The sequence below is a fragment of the Stegodyphus dumicola genome, chromosome 8 (assembly GCF_044657685.1).
Source record: "Stegodyphus dumicola isolate Sdum_Otavi_A_Nest chromosome 8, ASM4465768v1".
Classification (NCBI taxonomy): Eukaryota; Metazoa; Arthropoda; class Arachnida; order Araneae; family Eresidae; genus Stegodyphus; species Stegodyphus dumicola.
In genome coordinates, this window is record NC_140775.1 from 17,470,655 (window position 1) to 17,483,377 (window position 12,723).

Sequence of the window (12,723 nt, forward strand, 5' to 3'; positions counted from 1 at the left end):
GGTTAACACGGTTGTGTTAACTGACACAGTTCTTAACAGGCTGTTCGCACATGTTTTAGACGATTTTGCTTTGGTATAAAAAAATTCCTCTGTTTTGAATTTTTTAACTGCAGCTATAATTTTGAAAGTATAAATTATCGTCTGCTACTTGACAGTTTTGTCAAGGGAAAAAAGGGAATGTTTCGAATGCTGCAAAGGTAAGATCCTTGGTGTTAAAAGAAAATCGGCTAAGCCAAACGACAGTTGCAAAATAATTAAAATGCTGAGCGTCAACTGTAAACAAAGTGATGAATGCTGATATGAATCTTAAAAAGGCTAAAAAGCATAATGTGCATCGTCTTTCTCCACGACATATAGCGGAACGCAGAACACTCTGCACAATTCTTTATAAGAAACATTTATCCGGACAAAAATGGAAAAATGTTGTCGCAATAGCTGAATCTTAGACAGCAATAAAAAATGCAATAAAAAGCAATAACAAGAGATCCATTTATTATCCTAAAAGAGAAGAAAAAAATCTTAAAACATGGTTCAAAGAATTTAAAAAAAGTTTTTCAAACTAATTTATGATTGTTGCTGGCTTTTAATATAGTGGCAAATTAAAAATAAAGAAAGTGGAGAAAATGTTAAGATCAATTACACATAGTGTCAGAAACATATTTTATATTCAATTTTCAAATATGAAGTACTTTTCTTCACCCACAGGGCCATCGACCAGTAGAAATGCATCAAGACAAAACAAGCAGCCGCACATCAAAATCCATTGTAAATTTTCTAGGAGAAATGGAGCAAGAAAAGGTATCAAAGGCTCATATCCTTACACTTCACTCATATCCTTCAATTCACCCATGGAATTTTGAGCTTTTGAACTTTTAAGAAGCTGGTTGTCCAGACGTTTACCTATACTTTGGAACTCCTCAGACTTTGAAAAGCTGTTCAAGAGGAATGGGATAAAACACCTCTTCCGATGATACAAAAGGCTTCTTGGAAATTACAGAGTAGAAAGATAGTGAAGAATAATAAGGGTTATCAAAGAGAAAATTTAAAACACAAAAATTTTAGGTAAAATATTTCTGTAAATAAAATGAAAATTGTTTAAAAAATGTACGAACATCCTGTGTGTTATTTCTTTTTAATTTTTAGTGCGGCTGATTTAAATAGAAATGCATTTAATTCACGATATATCTAATTATAAGCATTAAATACTTTTTTAGAACAAAGTTATTATTTTTTTCATTTTTCAAATAAACAGAAGATATATGACGTTCCCATGTTAGTCTAAATGTATATCCACCTAGCATCCTATAAGACATTTCGCTATTCCACCTGGGCCATCTCTATCGATAAACCATATAAACTTCTAAAGAACTCTTTCTGGAGACGGTTAAATACTGAGCCTATTCAAATTTTTCATTATAATCAGTCCAAAGGGGCTTTGTCTCTGAAGGACTATTGTTTTCGTTTTGCACTTTTGCGTTGGTTTACTATAAATGTCCATTTCACTTTTCAAACTGTTGCCACCAAATGTTAGAGTCCTGCATTATATTTGAAGAAATTAAATAATGAAAAATCTGCATAAATGTATGTATATTTCTCGCATTGTGATAAAACAACGGTACATAGAGCCATCGAATTTTGAATGACGTAATCCTACTGCGAATATGGGCATGTGGAAGCCCAAATTTGAAATTTGGAAATTGTTTTATTATCGATTTCATATTTTGTAAATCTTTAACGAATGTTTGATTAACAAAGTCAAGGATTTCAAAGCGAGCAATGGCAACGTTGTACAGAAAAAACATTTTTATCTCCAGCGCGTGTCCCTGTATCAGAAATTCTAAAGATATGCTCATTTTAAAACTATTTTGCGATATAGCTGTTGAACTAAATTTTATGGTTTAAGTGTGAAGAACGTGATATTTAATAAATAAGGGTAACACACAAAATGTTAAAAAACGCCCCTTTGGACGTAATTTAAAATCTGAAACCTTACAGATTTTTATTTATTTATTTTTTTTAATTATTTAAAATAAAAATTTTACTTTTTACTTACTTATCTTATTTATTAGCTCAAAAGGAACTTTAGTCCGCAATAACGGCATTTTTCACTGAAACATTATAAAAGGCGTTTCACTTTTCAAATTGTTGCCACCAGATATTATTGTCTTGTATTATAATTAAAGAAATTAAATAATGAAGAATTTGCTTGAATTTATGAATTTTTCAAGCACTGTTAAAAAAATCGACAGTACTTAGAGACATTAAATTTTGAATAACGTCATCCTCCAGCCGAATATGGGTACCTGGAATACCGATTTTTCAATTCTGGATCCGTTTAATTGTCTATTTCATATTTTGTAAAACTTTAATGAATTTTTGATTAACAAATTTAACGATTTCAAAGCGAGCAGTGACAACACTGTGCGGAAAACAGTATTTTCATCTCCAACGCGCGAATTCTGTCTATCGGAAATTCTGTTTCAATTTTATATGGAAACAGTATGTCCTATATCAAATGGAATTTTATATGGTATAAGCGCCTGAACGTGATACTTAATAAATAAAGTAAACACATAAGAAAACAAGTAAAGTAAACAAGTAAAGTAAATAAAGTAAACACCAAGAAAATGAAGCTTACTAAAGCTAAAAAGAAAAAAAGAAATGGGATAGCAGGAGTGAGTGCAACAGCAGACTGGTAGACTATGAACTCAGCGACAGCGTGAAAAACCTTACAAAACCCTTTTGGCTGACCGTTAAAATCTGAAACCTTCCAGAATTTTTTAAAACCTCTTTTATTGTTTTATTTACTTATTTTTTTTCATTGCTCCTATTGGCTCCTCTAGCTTTCTGGCATTTGAAATTTTACAAATTTAAGCCTTGACTGGCTCCGTCATCGATTAACCCAAGGGCTTAAATATGTAACTATTCCAGAGAACCGTACATTCTTTTCTTTTTAAATTAACACGCACAAGCAATGATTTCGTACGTCACATTAATTGTAAACAGATTTCTCAATTTTCGATGCAACGACGCCAATTTTCGCAAACTTCCGCCAAATGTTGCAGTTGACTCACAGGAAGGAGAGGCGGAAGTATGACGTCATACTGCAGACACTGAAGTGGTTCCTTTTTTAACAAAGAGATGGCTCTGTAGTCGTGTAAAGTCACGTCTGGGCACTTTCATTAACTTTCCCTTTTCCGTCAAGTAATTTATTTTAGGCACATTTAATTTTTAGATGAGTAAGCGGAAGTTACTTGCGTGGAGCGTGATTGAAGTGTTCCCTGTTTTTCAGACTTAATGTGGAGAACGGATGTTAAAAATGTGCATTTCAGTTGTTATCATTCACGTTTTATGATTCATTTTGCGATTGTATAATATAATGTCATCGCGGTTCTTCCTTTCCAAAGCTTTAAAAGAATTAAAATGTAGAGACAATGATTCCTAAATTTTCGAATCAGAATCTAAAATTTAAAATGTTCTTGAATCTTTCATGTGTGAATAACAAAAATTTTACCTTAAAATAAGTAAATAAATAAATAAAAATAGAAAATTTATAATAAAATTTAATATAAAAATAGCAAACAAATAAAAATAAAAATGAAAAAGAAGATAATAATAGAAATAATAAATAAATAAAAAAAGCAAAAACTAATAATAAAATTAAAAATAACAAATAAAATATGAAAATTTAAAAATGAAAATAATACATGAATAAATAAAAATAATAAACTAATAATAAAATGTAAAATAACGAACAAATAAAATTTTAAATATAAAAATAATAAAATAAATGAATAAAAATTAAGTAAAATAATATAAAACAAGTACAGTTAATACTGAAAGTTTTTAATACACACAAAATTTGAAATCTACTTTTAAATAAAAGAAAAAAATTAAAATGTACTTTCCAAATATATATCTACTTTATTTATTGAGAAGATGCGAATAAAATTCAGTGAATGATGTGCATAATTAAAGCTCTTAATTTTGATGTTCATTTTCTCCAATATTTGACAAAAAGTATTTGAGTAACAGTTTCGAGTTATACTTTTTTTTCAGAATCTCTTTGAATCAAAGTAAATATAGGGCATTATTTCACGAGTTAAACACTAAACATTTAAACAAATAACAGAAATTTAGTCTTCCAGGTGCCCTGAAACTTTAACAAGTGATGATGTTAAAGATCCGGGGCACCCTCACGCAAAGTATATATTTTGTTGCTCAAATGCTGCTTTGTACTGACAAAATTTGTTTATCTCTATCGTCTCCCCTATAAGCTCAGTAAGTTGAGAATTCTGTTGATTGCAACACAATAAGTGTATATAAAGTTATTTCTAGTATATATTTCTAGCAATAAGTGTATGTAAAGTTATTTTTTAATCCCTAAAAAGGGGTAAAAAAATATTCTGAAGATTCTGAACTTTCCGAAGCTTTTTCATTTATCGTATTTTATTTCAATAAATGTTGTAGAATTAAAAAATTTAACATTTTTTTACTATAAAGTAAAATATAAAACATAAACTAACAGCACAACGTAGATCGAAAGAAAAACACCCGAAGGTACTGACATAAAAAACGCCGTTTTTCTTAATTTAGAAGTGTTCTACATTTCAGATTTACTAGGACGTATATTGCATTGCCATAAGCCAAAGTCTCGTAGGCTATCTGCCTAAGGGGAAGAATGCCTTCGTGGAGGACTTTCGAAGGAAAACTGGCTCGTATATACGTTACACATTATGGAAAACCACGAAAATACCCATGCACCGAGCCCGTTCGCATGATTCGAACCTCGGACCAAACTACTTGTGTTCAGCGACTTTACTGCTCAGCCGTTAGTTGGCCGCAACAAAGATGTGCTGTGGGCAGAACTATCAGGGAAAATATTCCAAGGGCGGCATGTAAAGTTTATTATTTACTAATGAATAAAACTAACTAAAAATTTAAATTACGTCTACAGGGGCGTTTTTTTAACGTTTTGTGGGTTAACTTTATTTATTAAATATGATGCTCTTCGCACTTAAACCATAAAATTCAGTTCAACAGGAATATCACAAAATAATTTTAAAATGAGCGTATCTTTAGAATTTCCGGTACAAAGTCTCGCGCGCTGGAGATAAAATGTTTTTTTTTTTTTTTTTTTTTCGTACAGTGTTGCCATTTCTCGCTTTGAAATCAAAATTCAATTCGTAATCAAAAATTCGTTGAAGTGTTAGGAAATAGGAAATCGATAATAAAACAAATTCCAAATTAGGGCTACCAGATGCCCATATTCGGTGCAAGATTACGTCATTGAAAATTGGATGGCTCTCGGTACCGTTGTTTTATCGCAATGCGAGAAACATACGTACATTTATGCAGATTTTTCATTAAATTCTTTTAAATATAATACAGGGCGATAATATTTGGTGGCAACAATTTGAAAAGTTAAACAACGCAGAAAGTGAATCGACGCAAAATGCCAAAACGAAATCAATAGTTCTTTTAGGCAAATTGCCCCTTTGAACTAAAAAATAAAAAAAGACCAAAACATAACATATATTACTAATAGTATCACATAAAAATATGTTACTAAAAATAAGCATATTTTTATGTGATGCTATTAGCAATATATGTTATGTTTCGATCTTTTTTTTATTTATTAGTTATTTATTAGGGAAAGAATACGGCCATTATATTTTAATGCGATATATCAAATCAGATTTTTAATACTTATCGTCAAATCAGATTTTTAATACTATTCGATGTGCTATCAGTAAAGTATGAAATGCGGGCATTCTGTAGAATACCTAGTCATTTTATAGAATACCTGGCGTTTTTAGGCAAAGCATGAAATATGAGAATTATTATATATTTTACCTAGACACTGAATATAATACCTAGACATTCTATAGAATGACACATGCTCTTTAGGTAAAGTATGACCAAAAAGGTCACGATAACGCTGTTATTTAAAATACGTTCATTTCTCAAAAATACAAATATTATTTTGAAAAAAATTATGAAAGAATGCCATTAAAATTTTTTATTCAAAATACATAAAGAAAAGTTATACGAAACAAAATTTATGCCTTTCTTTCTTCTTAAAAAAAAGCAAAATTTTCATACAAAAAATAAGAAGTTAATATTAACCTATATGTTGCAACTTGGTTTGAATGACATTTTGAATTCACTACATAACTTTTGTCACATAAGGATATTTCATATTTCGGCACTTTGTTTTACACGTACACTTGACGAATCCATGGCCACTTACATTGACTGAGCACTTGCAGCTGCACAGACAGAAATTTCTTCATCAGGAATATCTTCAATTCTAAGCAAGTTCTTAGAACATAGAATAAGCTGTGATCTCGCATATAGTTGTTTTAAAATTCTTTCAGAAGTTCCAAGTCGGTAGAAACTATTCTCTGCCACACTCAATACAACTGCCGATATATTGCACGAATTACTTAATACTTTTCCTCTCGGTACTGTATTAATATAGAGATGTATTTCATCCTTTGTCGGTTTATCATTCGGAATTCTACAGTATGCCTAGACAATGTGTGAGTTATTTAATTGTTTCATAAATTGCTAGACAGGTTTCGGCATTCCATAAAATGCCTAGGTATTCTACAAAATGCCAGATTTCATATTTTGACTGTAACATATGTATTAAAATTAGAAGGGAATAAATGCAGCCGTAGAGTGGCGTAGATCTTCTATTAATCTTTATTCGTTTTCGACGGGAATCTCAAATAGGTTTCTCTTCTTTTCGAAATCGACAGTTTTTCACTTCAACAATTTTTTGATTCCTGAGGGATTCATTTTCATTTTCTTGTGTACATCATACCCCCTCTCCCAGCTAAAAATAATCATAACATTCACAAGCTAGCCCTCCCCCCCCCAAAAAAAATAAATGGAAATTGTTGCTAGTAAATAAATACTAAAACTTTACCTAGACACTGGTAAGAGATTTTTATTAGCTACATACTGGCTATATATATTATTTATATAATACACGTTGTATCGCATAAATAAGTCTGAATTTATATTTTAACTTATTTTAATTTAACATTATATTAAGGTTAGAAAAAAAAGAAGGCTACCTGCTTGCGGCCGAGCGGTAAAATAGCTGAATACTAGTTGATCGACCCAACTTCAGATCATCCCCGTATGTAGCATGAATACAAGTAAATTTCATTTAGAAAGTCACCCACGAAGGTTCCTCTTCCCTTGGTTCTAGTGTACTTTGCTGTAGTGTAATATTTCTAAATGCAATAACAACTTAATAAAACTCAAATTTATATTGAAACTGAGGTAAATAAATCTTTTCCTGTGCACCGGCGCTTTGTAAAGATTTGTGGTTTTTATGTAGAGAAGAACTTTTGCTGTGATCTAGAGCTCTCTCTTCTTAACTACTCTATTCGCATAAAAACAGAATACTATTTAGTAAATCTTCTATAATTTCTATTAAAAATACATTAGTGTGCAAAACCTAATTAATAATAATAATATTTTAGTAGTTACAGTTTTAAATTAAACGAAGCAACCTGTAGCAATTTACATAAAAATAGACCAACAGCAGGAGGCTGATGCATATACAGAATTGGGAATCATGGACATCTGAACTGGCATCATATTATATAAACTTACAAACAAGTCTTATGAATTCTCTCCGAATTATCGAACGACGAGCATGAATGCTACAAAAGTGGAGTGAGGTCCATTTCATGTTGCAGACAACAAAGTGATCATTTGAAAATATTTAGATGACTGCACTTGAGGTAGTATAATTAGAAAAGTTGAAGGGAAAACGAAATTTAGCCAGTGATACCTTTAACAATGTTTATGTTGTTGTTATGACTAATCTCGCTCGTCTGACATCAGAGCAAATCCACGAAATCCATCGTGTGAAGGAGGTAAGATTGCGCCTATCGTTGGAAATAGCCATGGTACCAGATGACAGTACGACTTTGCTCAGTTAGCAAAGTTATGTGAGCAAGGCCGGCTTTCAGAACGATAGCTGCATATGTTTGAACAAATAAGAGCATTCAATAATATTTATTTTATTTTACAAATGCCAAACATTAGCGCTTAAGCCATCAGTTCGCGGGTCGTCCAGTACTTTTTAACAATGTCCTCATACGGAGAAAGTGCAATACAATTTTTAAATGTTCAAAAATCATAGGCTGATTGGAGTCACACAGTTTGGGAAATCTACCACTCCAGTTCTGTAGAGGCAGTCTCGAAAACAATCATGTCCGGCCAAACGTCTAAATAGAGCTACCGCTCTCATGCTTGGAAAACTGGGAATGAAAGTTGTCTTTCCCCTAAGAATTCTCCATCTCTTATCCATAGCACGTTGAAGAAATTAAGAATTTTCTTAAGAGTCAGGTTAACAAACAATTTAGTCGTATAAAACGAAAGCGGTCGATTAATGCGTTGCATTACGAAAGTTCCTTTATCAGCCTTTTCATTTCCCATAATTCCACAGTAGGTTCAAATCCCTTGAAACGAAATTCTGTGTACCATTTGCCTTAAGCAAAAGTTTACAGTCTAAGATTTTTTTAAGGATTTTTTTTAGAACTATTTGCATTCAATAATATCACTTTATAGTTTTAAGGTAAAAGGTAGAAAACAAGATAAAAAGAAAGTTATTGCAGATCAGCTGCAAATGTGCATGGAATGTCAAATATCCCGGTTTACTGTGGCCTTAGAAAATTGGGAAGATCTTTAGGCTGGACCGTGGCCTTTTAACATTTGTCCATATCCATACATATCAGTAGCTGATAAAATTTGAAAATGGTTCTGGTAAGTAAATGGGTAGTGCTTCCGAAAAAAACTTAGTGCAATATTAATTCGAAATAGGTATATGATATATAAAGCAACTCATTGCTCTTCAGAGCACTCATTGCCGAAATAATGATACCATATGTAGGCAGCCCAGGATTTTCGCACAATTCGATTTCGAACACTTCTTAAAAATTCAGTTTTCTAAAGACTTTTATCGATATTTCAAAAACTGTGATTTAAAACTGAAGCCAATTTTAGTTTATCAAGCAAAAAATCTCAAAGCATTTCACTGTACGGACCTTGGACTATACCTGCACAAATACACCTGTAAGGTGAAATTCAAGTTTCCCGCTCCTCTTTATCTGTACCTGGGTCATGCTATAACAGATTAAATGCAGTCCGGGGTTTAAATTTATTAAACGTCTGGATACTTACCTCACTGTAGAAAAATTTGCACCCAACTATGACGTAAAATTACGAATTTTAATATAAGTTTATCAGTTATTACAGATGATGTATTATTGTTTTCCTATAAATAGGTTATTAGGAGTCAGAAAAGTGAAGATTCCATCTTGTAGTGAAGGATACGGCTGTGGGTTTACAGGCAAGGGTATTATCGTTCCTCGAGCAAGCATCAGACATAAGGGAAAAAAATTGGGACGAGGAATGATAATACTGTTGCCTGTAAAACCACAAAAGTATCCATCACTACAAGCTGGACTCTTCACTTTTCTGACTCCTATAATCTATCTGTAGGAAATTACTAATGCACCATCTGTAATGTTAAGATTCGTAATTTTACGTCCTAGTTGCGTGCAAATATTTCTACACTAAGGCTTCTACTTGATGCTTGATGTTTTTGTAAGATAAACAGTATGAGAATGATATTTCAAACTGTATTAAAGCAGAAAAGTTGAGGAAGGAAAACAAATTAGATCTGATTGCAAATCAAGAATTTCGATATTTCTTCTGTAGAAAAAATAAGATTCAGTTATCTAGTAACGAAAGCGTAGAATTTTTATTTGTTCAACTTTAGGCAGTTGGGAGCAATTTTAGAGATTGCAGCACTTGGGATAAATATATTTTAAAACTGAGAGTTACGCCGTAAAATGAAATACGGTAAACATATTTGTTGCATTTCACTTTTTAATGTTATTTACTAATTTATGATAATCATGTAGTTTTAACCTTTGAACATAAGATAGCGAATGTTTTAGATATGATATATAATGGATACTCTTCCCTTACCGCCATAACTGGAAACTATGGTAACTCCCGCCAGAACCATTTCATGAAGTGGGATTTGAATTCCTTTAATAATTATTTTATTTTTTTAATTTTATTCATCGCTTTATTAAGTAGTGTTCAAGTTCAGGTAAGTATTAGATTTATAAATATTCAACTTTAACTTTTAAGAGATTTAACTGTAAAATGTTCATTAGTATGGAGTTCTTAAAGAAGAGTAAACTTTTAGTTTATACTCGTGTTCTACCAAGCACTTCCCTTCACGTGATGATAGTCGCTATCCACCTTAGAAATATGAATGGAAGTCACTTATTTATCTCATGCAAGTCATTTATTTATCTCATGCAAGTCATTTATTTATCAGAAAGAGTATTCTGAGAAATGAGATCCACCAGGTGCCGCGCGATAAAGTCGCTGAACACTGGTTGTTCGACCCGAGTTCCGAATCCAGGTGACTGGGCTGACTGCTTGGGCGTTTTTGTGGTTTTGTCCGTGTGTAACGTGTATACTAGCCAGTTTTTCTTAGAAAGTCCTCCGTGAAGACATCCCTCCCCTTAAGCAGACAGCCCTCGAGTACTTTGCCGTAATTAAATAACCCAAACCAAACAAGTAATGAGTATTAGTAATTTATTTACCAGAATGATGTGAGTAATTTATGTTATTTAATGATTATAAGAATGAGTATTTTAATGCTGAACCATCACTTGGAGTTAATTCTAACACCATAAATATTTTTACATATACTAATCAAGCCTAGCTGGATATAATGTGAAATTACTCATTTAATAAATTACAAAACAAGCTAACAAAAATGAACCTAATATAAACGAATTTTACTTACTTCTTTTTCACGCCCGAACTCAGTTTCAAACCGACGAAATAAGAATATTAGAAGACAGAATTTTGAATGAATAGCGTAGTTGGTTTGACAGCTCAATTTCTTTTACATACTAAGATTCTTTAAAAAAATGACAATGTTCACACAGTTGCTGTTGAAGAAAGCAGGTTATTAAATTAATCATAATAAAAGCAAATCTTCTGTGGAACCACGAAAAAAGAGGTTAGTTTTATCAAAAACAATCACATGGACATCTTAAATATATTAAGCATTAACTTGAATAGGCTCATAATGCAATGAACTACATTCCGGAAATATATCCGTGAAGACAAGTTGTTCAAGTTACGCCAACTATACTTCATTCATATTACACAAACTTTGTTTTGTTGCCTGTTGAGCAAGTGGCATAGCTGGCGTAAGAAACGCCCAGGCATTATGCGAACATGACTGGAGAAAATGTAGCCAAGAAATATTGTAATGTAGATAATCTGCTTTTATTGACGTTTCAAAGAACTATAACAAGTAAAAGGAAACTTCTTTAGCAAATTCTGGTATTGGATTTAAAGAAGCTATTAGTTTCGAAACGGCATTTTCCGTATTTTCACTATAAAGGTCCGTTTCACTTTTCAAATTGTTGCCGCCAAATATTATCGCCCTATATTTAAAGAAACTAAATAATGAAGAATCTGCATGAACGCACGAATTTTTCTCGAATTATGAAGAAGCAACGGTACCTAGAGCCATCCAATTTTGAATAACGTAATCCTACACCCGAACATGGTGAACTGGAAGCCCGAATTTTAATTTGTTTTATTATCATTTTCATATTTTGTAAAACTTTAACGGATTTTTGATTAACAAACTCAACGATTTCAAAGCGAGCAATAGCAACACTGTACGATAATTTTTTTTTTTTTATTTCTAGCGCACCAGATTGTCCATTGGAAATTGTAAAGATATGCTGTTTTTAAATATTTTGTGATATTGCTGTTGAATTGAATTTCATGTGGTTTAAGTGCAAAGAACATGATATTTAATAAAAAAAGGTAACATACAAAATGTTAAAAAAACACGCCCCTTTAGGCGTAGTATAAAATCTAAAAGCTTTTAGACTTCTTTTTTTTCCCAATATTTTGCTAAAAATACCTTAATACACTTACTACACTTGGTAGAAATTTTTTAAGATCTGACGATAAAATAAATGGTATAAAAAGGCATTTAGAAACTTTGACATTCTAAAATGCCCCCAACCACCTCAGTGTTAATTTTCTTTTACTTTTTAATTGTTTCAGTTACTTATCAAAAATCAGTGTAGAAGAAGAGAAATGTAATTAGATATGTCTGTAACTACCAGCAAAATTTGTTTATGTGTACAAACTGATTTACTTTAAATACTATTTGAAGTACGAAAAAAATTTTTTTTTTCACTTTTGAACTAGCAGGTTTTTTCTCCCTTCCTTTTTATACTCAGCTCAGAAAATATTACTATGTGTATTATCAGACAATTTTATTGTACTTCTTCACAAATTGAAATTATTTGTGATAAGACATGAACAGATAGAAGTGGCGTAATTAAAGAAAGTGATAAAGTTCCTAACTGTAGCATTACTGAAAACCGAGTTGGAACAAACATTAAACGCTTTAATTAATTAAAAATACGCCTAAATTAATTTAAAATGCAATTTATATATGACATCATATGGCTAAATAAGAGAAGATATCATATATGCTGCTGAGGGGTTTTAAATAAAATGTTTTACGTTTGTTCAAATTTCAAGTTTTACTTTTTGAAAAAAAAATGAATAAAACAAAAATTTAATACTATTAATATTGATTGCAAAAGTTTTAGAAAATATATTTAATTC

The 12,723-nt window shown here is 31.4% G+C and overlaps 1 protein-coding gene across 1 annotated transcript in view; it reads right to left on the bottom strand.

Moving 5' to 3' along the window:
* Positions 1-9,367, bottom strand: part of LOC118180502 (uncharacterized) — a 67,902-nt gene extending 58,535 nt beyond the window's left edge. Inside the window, exon 1 of the mRNA XM_085821607.1 lies at positions 9,211-9,367. The gene's annotated coding sequence lies outside the window, so the exon portion shown is untranslated. The remainder of the gene's footprint in view (positions 1-9,210) is intronic.
* Positions 9,368-12,723: the final 3,356 nt, after the last annotated feature.